The following is a 15,444-nucleotide window of genomic DNA, read 5'->3' on the forward strand; positions in this document are numbered from 1 at the left end:
AGGAGGCACAGGGAGGGAGGGGGAGGCGCTGATCGGGGGACTGCCAGTGGGTGCTATGCACCCACCATTTTTTCCCCGTGGGTGCTCCAGCCCCGGAGCACCAATGGAGTTGGTGCCTATGCAGAGAGAGATCATATTTCCACTTCTGGAAACCATTTTACACTGGTAATTGTTGGTCCAACAGAAAACAAATCCATTGCATTACTTAATGGAAGTGTGTCTTCTTTAACACAATAAATGAATAAGTTAAAGTACAATATACTATAACAGGGGCAGGCAAACTTTTTGGCCTGAGGGCCACATCGGGTTTCCAAAATTGTATGGAGGGCCAGTTAAGGGAGGCTGTGTCTCCCCAAACAGCCAGGTGTGGCCTGGCCCCCGCTTCCTATCCGACGCGCCCCCTCCCCGCTTCTCACCCTCTGATGGCTCCCCCAGGACTCCTGCCCCATCCAACCCCCATGTCCCCTGACGGCCCCCCCAGGACTCCTACCCCATCCACCACCCCTGGCTCCCTGTCCCCTGACCACCCCCAGAACCCCTGCCCCTGACAGCCCCCTGCCACCCCATCCAACCCCCCCTCTCCTTCCTGACTGCCCCCCGGAACCCCTGCCCCATCCAACCCCCCTGTTCCCCACCTTCTGACCGCCCCATCCCCTATGCACACCCCTGCCCACCACCTCCAACCCCTCCTGCCCCCTTACCGCACTGCCCAGAGCACCGGGTCAGGCTGCAGCTCTGCAACTGCGCTGCCCGGCTGCCCAGAGCGTTGCGCTGGTGGTGCACTGAGGCTGCGGGGGAGGGGCCGAGGCTAGCCTCCCGGGCCAGGAGCTAAGGGGCTGGGCAGGAGGGTCCCACGAGCCAGATGTGGCCCATGGGCCATAGTTTGCCCACCCCTGTGTTATAACATGCTCCATTCAAAGACCCACTTGAACAAATGCTGTTAGCATATGCTGTCCATTCAGCAAAAGAATGGTCTATAAAAGACCATTGTACATTAGTGGCTGGGACATTGCATTGGTAACTATCTTTATCTTAAAGAGTTGGTAGCGGGGGTAAATGGGTAACTAGCTTAACAGTAAGAACATCATTGAAAGAACCCACAAGAGAAGAGGCAATTATTGATTTAGTCCTAAGTGGAACACAGGATCTGGTCCAAGAGGTAACTATAGCTGAACCACTCAGGAGTAGTGACAATAATTTAATTAAATTTAACATCCTTGTAGGGAGGATAATGTGTGTGTGTGCGCACCCCCCACCTCCCAAAACCCAAACCCATCACAGTAACATTTAATTTAAAAGGGGGAACTTCCCAAAAATGGGGACACTTGTTAGATGCAAATTAAAAGGAGCTGCCACAAGGGTTAAATGCCTGCAAGCAATATGGAGACTATTTAAAAACAGCATAATGGAGGCTCAGACTAAGTATATACTCCCTGTGACATTCTGTACCTCAGGGGAACATCCTACACCCCCACATTCATCCTTGTAATATGATTGTGTGGTAGCCAATGCAAAGTTTGTCATGTTGGGTGTCTTTGGAAGGCTCATGATGCACTGAGCATTTTTGTTATAGGTTGTAACTTTGTGTATCTACTTATAAGGCTGAAAAGGCTGAAAAAGATAGCTTAAAACAAGCCCAGGCAAATACTCTCCAAGAGCAGTGGGGCAGTTCACACCTCATCAGAGCATGTATGGGACAAACCCAGCCCAGCCTCACAGGAACAAAGGACACTGGCCTAGACAGCAACAAAGGATCTGTTGGACTCTTGAGTGAGTCACCCCCATCCTTTGGTCAGTTTGGGACTGTGATGAAGTAATGTTCACCTGACTCTGAAAGGGGGGGGCAAAGCCAAGAGGGAAGAAATGACATGATAAAAGGGAGAGACTTTTGACATGCTCTTCCTCTGTCTTCCACCTCCATCTACAGACATCACCACCAAGCGACTGAAGTGCTGATCAAAGGGGAGAGCCTGGCTGAAGGGAAACCAGCCAGCTTGTGGTGAGAAGCATCTAAGTTTGTAAGGGCACTGAAAGTGTTAAGAGCAGCTTAGAATGCATTTTGCTTTTATTTCATTTGACCAAATCTGACTTGTTGTGCTTTGACTTATAATCACTTAAAATCTATCTTTGTAGTTAATAAATTTGTTTGTTTATTCTACCTGAAGCAGTGCATTTGGTTTGAAGTGTGCACGAGACTCCCCTGGGGATAACAAGCCTGGTAGATATCCATTTCTTTGTTAAATTGATGAACTCATATAAGCTTGCAGCGGTGAACGGGCAAAACTGGACATTGCAAGACAGAGTTTCCTAGGTTTGTGTCTGGGACTGGAGATATTGGCTAGTGTCATTTGGTTACACAGTCAAGCAGCTTACATGCCAGAGGCTGTGTGTGGACAGCTCAGGTGTGGGGGTTCTCACAGCAGAGCAGGGTAAGCCTGGCCCCCAGAGTCGAGGATTGGAGTGACTAGCAGATCACTGGTCCAGATAACACCAGGGGAACGACACACTCCTCAAATCAGAAAAGACGGTAAGAGGACCAGAAGAATACCACCATGACTAAACAGCAGAGTAATGGAGGCCATTGGGGGCAAAAAGGCAACCTTTCAAAATTTTGAAGTCAAATCCTAGTGAGAATAATAGGAAGGTGTGCAGATCTTTTACACTTCACCAGTAAAGATACAAAAAGCAGGCCAAGAAAGAATTTGAGAAGGCACTAGCTAAAGACGACAAAAAATAGTAGTAAGAATTTTCTTAAAGCACATCAGAAGCAGAAAGCCTGCCAAACAGGTAGTGGGGCTGGCTGCTAGATGACTAAGGTGTTAAAGGTTTCAGAGTAGCAGCCGTGTTCGTCTGTATCCACAAAAAGAAAAGGAGGACTTCTGGCACAATGCATCCGATGAAGTGAGCTGTAGCTCATGAAAGCTTATGCTCAAATAAATTTGTTAGTCTCTAAGGTGCCACAAGTCCTCCATTTCTTTCTATTGCAGAAAAGCTAAATGAATTCTTTACATTGGTCTTCACTACAGAGGATGGGGGGAGAGCCCCTCACCTGAGCCATATTTTTAGGAACTGTCCCAGATTGAGGTGTCAATAGAAGTGGTTTTGGAACAAATTGATAAATAGTAATAAGTGACCAGGACCAGATGGCATTCACCCAAGAGTTGTGAAGGAACTCAAATATGAAACTGCAGAATTACTAACTCTGGTATGTAGCCTATTGCTGAAACAAGCCACTGTAGCAGATGACTGGAAGGGAGGTAATGTAACACCAATTTTTAAAAAGGGCACCAGATGAGATCACAGCAATTACAGACCAGTGAGCCAACCTTCCGTACCAGGCAAATTGGTAGAAACTATAGCAAAGTGTAGAATTATCAGACACACAGATAAACATGATTTGTTGGGAAGAGTGAACAAGGGTTTTGTAAAGGTAAGTCATTTCTTGTCAATCTAGTGGAATTCTCTGTGGATGTCAGCAAGCATGTGGATAAGGGTGATGCAGTCAATATAGTGTACTTGGATTTTTAAAAGCCTTTTGACAAGGTCCCTCACCAAAGTCTCTTAAGGAAACTAAGTAGTAATGCGGTAACAGAGAAAGTTCTCTTCAGAATCAGTAACTGGTTAAAAGGCAGGAACCAAATGGTTGGAATAAATGGTCAGTTTTCACAATGGAGAGAAGTAAACAGTGGCCATATACTGGGACCTGTACAGTTCAATGATCTGGAAAAGGGTATAAATAGGGAAGTGGCAAAGTTTGCATATGAGACAAAATTATTCAAGATAGTTAAGTCTAAATCTGACTGCGAAGAGTTAAAAGGGGATCTCATAAAACTGGGTGACTGAGCAACAAAATGGCAATTGAAATACAACATTGATAAGTTCAAAGTAATGCACATTGGAAGAAATAATCCCAATTTTACACACATGGCGATGGGTTTTAAATTAGCTGTTCCACTCAATAAAGAGATCTTAGAATCGCTGTGTATAGTTCTTTGCAAACGTCAGCTCAATGTGCAGCAGCAATCAAAAAGGCTAAGAATGTTTTGAACGATTAGGAAAGGGGTAGAAAATAAGACAGAAAATATTATAATGCCACTGTATAAATCTGTGGTGCATCCACATCTTGAATAATATGTCCAGTTCTGATCACCCCATCTCAAAAAGAATATAGTGTGTGACAAAGTTCCTCCTCTACCTTGGTGGGTCTTGCACTTATTGGCGGATTTGCTCGCCTCCGAGCTTCATGGCAGCCCTCAGTTTGGACATTTTCGTGAACCCACAGTCCAGGTCAACTCCTCCTGTGTCTGACCAGGAGTTGGGAGGTTTGGGGGGAACCCGGGCCCACCCTCTACTCCGGGTTCCAGCCAAGGACCCTGTGGAATGCAGCTGTCTAAAGTGCCTCCTGGAACAGCTGTGCGACAGCTACAACTCCCTGGGCTACTTCCCCATGGCCTCCTCCCAACACCTTCTTTATCCTCACCAACTTTCTCCTGGTGTCTGATAATGCTTATACTCCTCAGTCCTCCAACAGTATGCGTTCTCACTCTCAGCTCCCAGCTCCTTACATGTGCACCACAAACCGAAGTGAGCTCCTTTTTAAACCCAGGTGCCCTGATTAGCCTGCTTTAATTGATTCTAGCAGCTTCTTGATTGGCTGCAAGTGTTCTAATCAGCCTGTCGTCTTAATTGTCTCCAGAAGGTTCCTGATTGTTCTGGAACCTTCCCTGTTGTCTTTCCCAGGGAAAAGGGACCTTCTTAATCTGGGGCTAATATATCTGCCTTCTATTTCTCTCCTGTAGCCATCTGGCCCGACCCGGTCACATATTGCCCCCCTCTACCCCACTCAACACTACGGGATTGGGCAACTTGGGACATCAGGCAGTGTACTCGTGACAAGCCATCTGCATTGCCATGGTGGCTTCCAGCCTGGTGTTGTATGGTGAATTGAAAAGGTTGTAGGGACAGGAACCATCTGGTCACCTTTGCGTTCTTCTCTTTATTTTGCTGCATCCAATGGAGGGGTGCATGGTTGGTCACAAGGGTAAACTATCGTCCCAGAAGGTGGTAATGTAGTGTTTCCATGGCCCATTTCACAGCTAGGCACTCTCTTTGAACCACAGCATACTTCTGCTCTCTCTGGAGGAGTTTCCTGCTGAGGTAGAGGATTGGGTGTTCTTCATCTCTGACCAGCTGCGATAGGATAGCTCCCAATCCTACTTCAGATGCATCTGTTTGTAAAATGAATTCTTTGTTGAAGTCTGGGGCTATAAGCACAGGGTTACTGCAGAGGGCTGTCCGTAGATCCATGAATGCTTTCTCTGCAGCATCTGTCCAGTTCACCATGTCTGGACCCTGGGCTTTTATCATGTCTGTCAGGGGGTTTGCTCTGGTAGCAAAATGGGGAATAAATTGTTGGTAGTACCCCACCACACCCAGGAATGCCCGGACTTGCTTTTTCCGATTTGGCCGGGGCCAATTTTGGATAGCCTTTAGTTGGTTTAGTTGGGGCTTGACCATGCCCCTTCCTACAATGTAGCCAAGGTATTTAGCCTCGGCTAGTCCTATAGCAAGGTTGGCTGTGAGGCCATCCTGTCTTAGCGTGTCCAGAACCGCTTCCACCTTTCCTAAGTGGGTTTCCCAGTCAGGGGTGTGAATAATCACATCATCCAGGTATGGTGCTGCATAACTGGTATGGGGCCATAGGAGCTTGTCCATAAGATGCTGGAATGTGGCAGGTGCCCCATGCAGTCCAAAAAGAAGAAAAGTATATTGAAACAGACCCTCTGATGTAGAGAATGCTGTCTTTTCTTTCGCATCTTTGGCAAGGGGAATCTGCCAGTATCCCTTTTTTAAATCAAGGGTGGTCAAAAATCGGGCATTGTCCAGGCGATCAACTAACTCATTGATACGGGGTATGGGGTATGCATCAAATTTGGATATCTCATTCAGCCAGCAAAAGTCATTACAAAACCTAGTAGTGCCATCGGGTTTGGGCACCAACACAATCGGGCTTGACCACTGACTGTGGGACTCTTCGATGACTCCCAGCTCCAACATCCTTTTTACCTCTTCCTTGATCTCCTCCCTTTTTGCCACTGGGACCCGATAGGGCCTTAAAGTTACCTTTGCCCCAGGGTCTGTGATAATGTGGTGATATGCTTTGGTGGTCTGACCTGGTTTGGTTGAAAACATGTCCTGGTATTGGTTGACCATCTCAGTTACCTCCTTCTTCTGGTTTGGTGTCAGATCAGTGGATATCCTGATCTGCTCCTGCATGTTATTTCCCTGGATTGGGGTCTCTTGGGCCACTACACACGCCTCTTGTTGGTGCCAAGGCTTTAAGAGGTTAATGTGATACATTTGTTCTTGTTTCCGGCATCCTGGCTGCCGCACCTTGTAGGTTACTTCCCCTACGGGTTCAACCACCTCATAGGGCCCCTGCCATTGGGCCAAAAGCTTGCTTTCTGCTGTGGGTACCAACACCATCACCCGATCCCCTGGTTGGAACTATCAGACTTTTGCCTGGCGAATGTAATGGGTTCACTGGGCTGCCTGCACCTTTTCCAAATGTTTCCATACAATAGGGGTGACCCGGGCTATCCATTCTCACATCTGCAACACATGGTCAATTCTATTTCTCCCTTTACTGGGTTCCTCTTCCCAGATTTCTTTTGCGATATCTAGTATGCCATGGGGGTGGCGTCTGTATAATAATTCAAAGGGGAAAACCTAGTTGAGGCCTGAGGTACCTCCCGGATTGCAAACATAAGGTAGGGTAGTAGGGTCCCGACTTACCACTTTCCTTATCATTGCCTTGAGGGTTCGGTTAAACCTTTCTACTAGCCCATCAGTCTGCGGATGATAGACTGAAGTTCTCAGGGTATGTATACGGAGCAGCGTACAGAGGTCCTTCATTAGCTTTGACATAAATGGGATACCTTGGTCTGTTAATATCTCCTTTGGTAGCCCCACTCGGGCAAAGATCTCCACCAACTGTTTAGCTATTGTTTTAAAGGCCGAGTTCCGCAGGGGGACGGCTTCTGGGTAGCAAGTAGCATAATCCAGAATGACAAGTATATATTGGTGGCTCCGGGCTGTCTTCTCCAGGGGTCCCACTAGGTCCATGGCTATTTGCTCGAAGGGGACCTCTACGATGGGAAGGGGTACTAAAGGTGCCCTCAAGTGGGGACGGGGACTGTGCAGCTGACACTCCGGGCAGGACGCACAGTACTTCCACACTTCTTCATGTACTCTGGGCCAGAAGAATCGTCACAGGACTCGTGCCAGGGTCTTCTCTACCCCCAAATACCACCCAAAAAGATGACTATGGGCCAGACTTAATACAGCACTCTGGTGTTTTTGAGGTACTAGGATCTGCTGTAACTTCTGCCCCTGTACTGGTGCAACCCGGTATAAGAGATTCTTCTTCATTATGAAGTAGGGTCCTGGTCCCTGGGTTTTCCCTTCCACGGGGACCCCATCTATTTCGGTCACCTCCTTCCTAATGTTGTCGTACCTTGGTCTTCAGCCTGGTCCCGTCCAAAATGTCCTCTCCCGGGGCTAATCTGCCCGACATCTAGGGGGCCAGTCTCTGTTGCCTCTACTGGTTCAGAGGCGTTAGGATGTGGGTCAGACTCGGGTGCTTCTCCCTCCTGGGTGGCCTCCTTTTCAGCTGCTTGGGTCCACCTACCTACAAGAGCGACCCTCTGGCTTTGGACCAGTATTCAGGTTCCCAAGGCCTTAGCTGCCCTTCTTTCCCTTTTCGTCTTTCTACGCTGTCTGGGAGTGGAGAACAAATCTGGGGATATTTCAGAGTAGGCTGGGGGTTGACAGTCTACTGTGGATGCCTCATTACTTTCAGGGCTTCCCCCTTTCTCCAATTCCCCTACCGGGAGTAAGTCTTCAAACCCTGGGAAGTCCCTCCCTATGAGCACCGGGTATGGGAGTTTAGGGACTACACCTGCTGCTACCTCAGTAGTGTTCCCCTGAATCTCAATTTTTACTGGGATGGTGCGGTAATAACTAACTGTCCCATGGACGCATGTTATCCCCATATGCTTAGCCCACAACAGCTGACTACGCTTCATGAGCTTCCCCGAGACAAGCATAATAGCACTCCCCGAATCAACCAGTGCTGTGGTTTCTAACCCATTTAGCTTCACTGGTCTGGTGTACATATATGGGGTTAGTGAGACCCCCACAAGGTGGATTAGGGAGCATGGGTCTGCCCAGTTCCCCAGGTTACACTGCATAGGCTCCTCGGCATTGGAACTCTGTGCAGCTATGTGTCCCCACTCCCCACAGGCGTAACATCTATATGGAGCCCTAGGTGTTCCTTGGTCTCTTGGTTTGGGCAGTCTCACATCACAATCCTCTTCCCCCTTAGTGCTCCAACTCTTGGTGGCTTCTGGTGGGCCTTCAGCCCCTCTCTTTTTCCACCTGGGCTCTCCTGGTGGCCCAGTCACCCGAGCTCTAGGGCTTGATGCTGCAGGTTTAACCCGGGGTGCTTCTTCCTTAACTGGTCGGGTCAGCTCCGTCGCCGTCCTTCGCCTTTCTACCAGCGCGACAACCTCGTCGTAGGTGGAGGGTTCGTTCTGGCTTACCCAGGTGCAAAGGTCTGGCTGTAGTACTCTCATGTACCGGTCGATGATAAGAACCTCTAGTATCTCCTCCGGACTCCAGGACTCAGTTCGTAACCACTTTCGTGCGAGATGGATGAGGTCATATAATTGGGACTGCGGGGTTTTGTTTTCCTGGTACCTCCACTCATGATATTGCTGGCCCCGCACTGCGGTCATTACCTCAGATCTGGCCAGGATCTCTGTGTTCAGCTGGGGGTAGTCTGCCGCAGCCTCTTCAGGCAAATCATAGTAGGCCTTCTGGGCCTCCCCACACAGGAATGGAATGAGGATGCCAGACCACTGTTCTTGGGGCCAAGCCTCCTGCAGGGCTGTCCTCTCAAAGGCCAGGAGGTATGCCTCTACATCATCCTCCCACATCATTTTCTGCACCCAATTGCTGGCCAGCATTATCTGCATCCCGTCATGGCCGCAGTTCAGCTCTGTAAGGGTCTTTATCTGATTTACCAGTTTCCACAACATAGCCCAGTCTTGAGCAGCCTGGTCCATCAGCAGGTGATTAGTCTCTTGTTGCAGCCACGCTGCCTCCTGTTGGGCAGCTGCCTGGACATGGATAGCCTCCTGCTGGGCAGCCGTGGTTTGTATCAGTGCCCACACTATGTCCTCCATTGTGGTGGAAAAAAAATAAACCCTCTCCCTTCCCCCGCCCAACACCCTCTGTCTTCCGCCGCACTGTGCACACCAGATCCCACTTCTCACACCAGTTGTGACAAAGTTCCTCCTCTACCTTGGTGGGTCTTGCACTTATTGGCAGATTTGCTCACCTTGGAGCCTCACAGCAGCCCTCACTTTGGCTGTTTTCGTGAACCCACAGTCCAGGTCAACTCCTCCTGTGTCTGACCAGGAGTTGGGAGGTTTGGGGGGAACCCTGGCCCGCCCTCTACTCCAGGTTCCAGCCCAGGGCCCTGTGGAATGCAGCTGTCTAGAGTGCCTCCTGGAACAGCTGTGCGACAGCGACAACTCCCTGGGCTACTTCCCCATGGCCTCCTCTCAACACCTTCTTTATCCTCACCATAGGACCTTCCTCCTGGTGTCTGATAATGCTTGTACTCCTCAGTCCTCCAAGAGTCCACGTTCTCACTCTCAGCTCCGAGTGCCTCTTGCTCCCAGCTCCTCTCACGCGCACCACAAACTGAAGTGAGCTCCTGTTTAAACCCAGGTGCCCTGATTAGCCTGCCTTAATTGATTCTAGCAGCTTCTTGATTGGCTGCAGGTGTTCTAATCAGCCTGTCTTAATTGTCTCCAGAAGGTTCCTGATTGTTCTGGAACCTCTCCTGTTACCTTATCCAGGGAAAAGGGACCTACCTAACCTGGGGCTAATACATCTGCCTTCTATTACTCTTCTGTAGCCATCTGGCTCGACCCTGTCACAAGTGGGACTGGAAAAGTTTCAGAGAAGGGCAACAAAGATTATCAAGGATATGGAACAGCTTTCATACAAGGAGAAACTAAAAAGGTCAGAGCTGTTCAGCTGACAAAAAGAGACGACGAAGGGTGCATATGATCGAGGTCTATAAAATCATGAATAGTGTGGAAAAAATGCATACAGAAGTGTTTTTACCCTTTCCCACAGTATGAAATCCAGGGGTCATCTGGTGAAATTAAGAGGCAGATAGTTTAATACGAAAAAAAAGGAAGTACTTTTTCATACAGTGCATGATTAACCTGTGAAACTCATTGTCATGAGATGTCCAAAAGTGTAACTGGGTTCAAAAAAGAACTACATAAAGTCATGGAGGATAGACCCATCAATGGCTATTAGCCAAGATGATCATGCAACTCCATGCTCTGGGTGACCTTAAATGTCTGACTGCCAGAAGCCGGAAGGGTGGGAGGGGGGGATGTTGGATGGCTCACTCCAACTGGATGCTCCCCTGAAAGCTCTGGTAGTGGCCACTGTCAGAGAAAGGCTAGTGGGCTTAGCTGGACCATTGGTCGGACCCAGTATGGCTGATCTTATGTAACTGAGTGAAATTTGGAAGAACAAGTTAACGGTTTAGGAGAGCAGTGAAGGAAACCAGTCAGCTAGGGTGGATGAAAAAAGGGGAACATCACTTGCTAAAGGTTTGTATACCCAAGTGCTGTCCCAGAGAGACATGAGCTTATTGGAATATGCCATTAAAAAAGCTGTACCAGGAAAGCTGTATTTGTATAGGTAGGCTCTGTAACCCCAAAGCCCGCTTTTAACCCAAAAACTGGGACAAAGTACAGTGAGAGAGTCTCCAGTAGAGCTAAGACTCAGGGTTTCTGCTTCTGGGGTAAATCTCAATATTTCACAGTTTGGCTCCATTCTGAGTCAGAACTAAATCTCATTTTTCAAAATTTCTCACAAACGGGAAATCCTGAAAAACAAATCCATTTCAGAAACACTGACACATGCTGCAGATCCTGGAAGCTGTCCCAGGCCCTTCTGGCAGGGAGCCTGGAAGCCCTGAGAGCACTGGCTTGAGCACTTCCCTGCTGCTGAGCCAGAGCTCTCAGGGCTTTTGGACTCCCAGCTCTGCAGCAGGTTGCTTCAGAGTCTCAGATCCTGGAAGTCCAGGGTCCTCTGCCTGAGGGCAGTCCACAGAGAGTTGCAACATGTAGGTGCCTGTGTATAAAGGAAGGATTCTGAAGGAATGCCAAGTTACCGCAAAAGTTGTTGCATTTATTAGCCCGATCTGGAGACAACAGCTGCTGCTTATCAGACAAAGAGTATTTAAAGTAATGTCAGGAACAGTGTGTAAGACTAGCACAAACTCGCTGTCGGAAACAACTCCACTTTGAGGAAAAAGTCACTTGAGAGAGAACTTTTAGGAGGGGTTAGGTTTAAAATAATTGCCATATAAATGAATTTCACAACCTTTTGGAGCCTGGCTTACTAACACTTCAAGGCCCAATTGACTCGGTTTCTAAAGGGTGGGCAGTGATTCCCAGGTCTGACTGCCAAAAAAAAATTTGGCAGTGTCAAAAGAACAAAGAAACACTCTTCAGAGATTCAGTTTAGGACAGTGATTGCTCTCAAAGCCATAAACTAATTTTGGTGGCTGGCACATCACAGCCCTACTCTTATGTGAGTCCAATCTTCCTAAGTCACCACACTTGAAGAAAAACTTATTGGGACCAAAGCTCTAATTCCTTTTTTTTAATCAACTGCTTTGTTACATTTCCCATTTATATTGAGGCAAATCAAGGAAAGCTTTTATGCGTCTGAACCAAAACCCACTGAAGTCAATGGAAAGACTCCTATTTACTTTAATGGACTTGGATCAGGCCCTGTAAGAACAGATGCTGTATGTCTAAAAGCTTCTCTTAGCTTAAAGTTTGTCTTGTGCATCTGGCAATGCAGGACTATTGCAGTTTTCATTTTTGTGTATCATATTTTAGGATACTGTGTTAGCTGGGCTGGTATCTGGGGACCTGATCCTCCTCTCACTGAGCAAATGGAAAAGCTCCCAACTATGTCAGTGGATGCAGGATTTGGACCTGAAATAAGTAGATTCCTTTTTGTGACTTATTGTGCAGTACGTGCATGTTATGCAATTTCAATATGACTCACTTGATGTCTGTGAGGTATGCTGCTGATCACAAAACTACTGAAAGACACTCTCACATCAACATAGAAAATTGAATGTCAAATATTTTTGAAAAGAAAATCTATTTGGAGAAAAAAATAAGGGTACACGAGGGTGGGTGAAGCCAGTGTCTGGCACTCCCAGCTGCTGTTCCTGGTTTGAAAGTAGGGCAAGGAATTGCCAAGGAAGAAAGAGATTTTGCAAGTGTTATGGTGCTGCTGGCCACAGGCTAAGGCTGCGTTATACCATGGCACCAAGTGATTTCTCAAAGAACTTGCCACAGTTCTATGGCTTGGAAATTCTCTGGCTGAGCTCACATGACCTAGCCAAGATCTTTTGCTCACCTCTTCCTTGACATTTTGTAGCCTGCCTTACTCTGTTGAATTGTATTAAACACTTACTTCCATTGCTAATTGGAAATCAGTTTACTACTGATCCTAGAGTTACCTTCACTGCGAACAATTAATTTTTTTCTGATAAAACTACATACAAGATTTTGTTCCTCTTTTTAAATGCATTGTTCCCTGAATACAAGATGGCAAGGCAGTTCCCCCTTTACTAGAAAAAAGAACGAGGAGTACTTGTGGCACCTTAGAGACTAACACATTTTTTTGAGCATAAGCTTTTGTGGGCTAAAACCCACTTCATCGGATGCATGCAATGGAAAATACAGTAGGATGAGATATAAATATGCACCCAGAAAACATGAAACAATGCGTGTTGCCATACACACTATAACAAGAGTGATCAGTTAAGGTGAGCTATTACCAGCAGGAGAAAAAAACCTTTTGTAGTGATAATCAGGATGGCCCATTTCCAGCTGTTGACAAGAAGGTGAATGTAACTGGGGGTGGGGGAAATAAACAAGGGGAAATAGTTTTACTTTGTGTAATGACCCATCCACTCCCAGTCTTTATTCAAGCCTAATTTAATGGTGTCTAGTTTGAAAATTAATTCCAATTCAGCAGTCTCTCATTGGAGTCTGTTTTTGAAGTTTTTTTGTTGTAATATTGCAACTTTTAGGTCTGTAATCGAGTGACCAGAGAGATTGAAGTGTTCTCCAACTGAGCATTGCTGGCACATGATGGCATGTATCACATTCGTAGCTGTGCAGGTGAACAAGCCTCTGATAGTGTGGCTGATGTGATTAGGTCCTATGATGGTGTCCCCTGAATAGAGATGTGGACACAGTTGGCAACAGGCTTTGTTGCAAGGATAGGTTCCTGGGTTAGTGTTTTCTTTGTGTGGTGTGTGGTTGCTGGTGAGTATTTGCTTCAGGTTTGGGGGCTGTCTGTAAGCAAGGACTGGCCTGTCTCCCAAGATCTGTGAGAGTGAGGGATTGTCCTTCAGGATAGGTTGTAGATCCTTGATGATGCACTGGAGAGGTTTTAGTTGGGGGCTGAAGGTGACGGCTAGTGGCATTCTGTTGGGCCTGTCCTGTAGTAGGTGACTTCTGGGTACTCTTCTGGCTCTGTCAATCTGTTTCTTCACTTCAGCAGGTGGGTATTGTAGTTGTAATAACACTTGATAGAGATCTTGTAGGTCTTTGTCTCTGTCTGAGGGGTTGGAGAAAATGCCGTTGTATCTTAGAGCTTGGCTGTAGACAATGGATCGTGTGGTGTGGTCTGGATGAAAGATGGAAGGAATGTAGTTAAGTTTAGCCGTCAAGAGGTTTCCGGTATAGGGTGGTGTTTATGTGACCATCGCTTATTAGCACTAATAATACTGAAAACCTACTGACCGCTATACTTACCTACATGCCTCCAGCTTTCAGCCCCAACTAAAACCTCTCCAGCACATCATCAAGGATCTACAACCTATCCTGAAGGATGATCCCTCATTCTCACAGATCTTGGAAGACAGGCCAGTCTGTCCATATATCTGTTCAGGGGACACCATCATAGGACCTAATCACATCAACCACGCTATCAGAGGCTCGTTCACCTGCACATCTACCAATGTGATATATGCCATCATGTGCCAGCAATGCCCCTCTGCCATGTACATTGGTCAAACTGGACAGTCTCTACGTAAAAGAATAAATGGACACAAATCAGACGTCAAGAATTATAACATTCAAAAACCAGTTGGGGAACACTTCAATCTCCCTGGTCACTCGATTACAGACCTAAAAGTTGCAATATTACAACAAAAAAACTTCAATAACAGACTCCAATGAGAGACTACTGAATTGGAATTAATTTTCAAACTAGACACCATTAAATTAGGCTTGAATAAAGACTGGGAGTGGATGGGTCATTACACAAAGTAAAACTATTTCCCCGTGTTTATTTCCCCCCCCCCCACTGTTACTCTCACCTTCTTGTCAACTGTTGGAAATGTGCCATCCTGATTATCACTACAAAAGGTTTTTTTCTCCTGCTGATAATAGCCCACCTTTATTGATCACTCTCATTATAGTGTGTATGGCAACACCCATTTTTTCATGTTCTCTGTGTGTATATATCCATCTTCCTACTGTATTTTCCACAGTATGCATCTGATGAAGTGAGCTGTAGCTTACAAAAGCTTATGCTCAAATAAATTTTAGTCTCTGAGGTGCCACAAGTCCTCCTCATTCTTTTTGCTAATACAGACTAACACGGCTACCACTCTGAAACCTGTCCCCTTTGCTAGAGAAATTTTTGCTGCTGATGGTGGGGAGCAAATGTATTTAATTTGTTGTATAATTATCAAGTAGAATCACAGGCTAAAATTTTTTTAGATAGAAATGGGTTAAAGAAAAACTGTTGGAAACAGATTGCTAATCAGCCTTATGGGTCTAGGAGAACAGTACTTTCTACTTACTAGAACACAGCCATGGTATAGAAATAGACTGAAGTCATAGAAGAGGGCTGCAACAATTGCTTTTACTGTATATTAAAACATTTCTGCTGTGATAACATCTGGGCCTACAGCTAAATTTGCCTTCAGATTATTTAAAAATGTTTCCACTTCTTAACAGTGAAAAGGTGCACTTACTATTTTGTGTCAGGAGTGATAATGGGAAAGAGAATTCAATGTCATGGGTCTGATTTTCATTAGATCAGGCATGTAACTCAACATGCAAAAATGGGAGTATATTTGCATGTCTAATTTATGCCTATAATACCCTATTTTAATCTACAGTCATGGTAATCTGCGCACACAATTCATGTTATATGCATTCCTGCTTATTTTCAAACACAGATTTCTGACTCATGGGTAACTTTGCATGCAAATTAGATGTGTAAATGCACTCTGTTTTTCGT

The sequence above is a fragment of the Caretta caretta genome, chromosome 1, assembly GCF_965140235.1.
Source record: "Caretta caretta isolate rCarCar2 chromosome 1, rCarCar1.hap1, whole genome shotgun sequence".
Taxonomy (NCBI): Eukaryota; Metazoa; Chordata; order Testudines; family Cheloniidae; genus Caretta; species Caretta caretta.